Here is a 404-nt window from a genome sequence, read left to right as displayed (position 1 = left end):
CGGAGATCGCCCCGTTTTCAGGACAGGAGCGGCCCCGAATTCACAATGCAAGCAGCTTTTATACAGTTTTTTGAACGGATATTGTGATAGGATCAACTGTTGGTTATCTGTGGCGCTTTTAGATTTACAGGTGGGCTTCAGCTGGCGCCTTTTGGGTTTACAGGTGGGTTTTAGCAGGCTGGCACCCCTTTAGCGCATTTCTCAATTGTTTACCTTCCCCGGGGTCTGGCTTGGTGGCCTTTGAACCAGCTATTTCCTGAAACCGGTGGGGGCTATTAATGTTTAGTGTGCTCGGGCCTGACCTTTGTCACGGCCCCTGATAAACTGCGTTGCTTATGCATTGTTTAGTGTGCTCGGGCCTGATCCTTGTCACGGCCCCTGATAAGCTGCATTGCTTATGCATT

The sequence above is a fragment of the Galeopterus variegatus genome, unplaced genomic scaffold (genome assembly GCF_000696425.1).
Source record: "Galeopterus variegatus unplaced genomic scaffold, G_variegatus-3.0.2 Scaffold9646, whole genome shotgun sequence".
Lineage (NCBI taxonomy): Eukaryota > Metazoa > Chordata > Mammalia > Dermoptera > Cynocephalidae > Galeopterus > Galeopterus variegatus.
The sequence above is the reverse complement of the archived record's forward strand: the minus strand, read 5'-3'. Positions refer to the sequence as shown.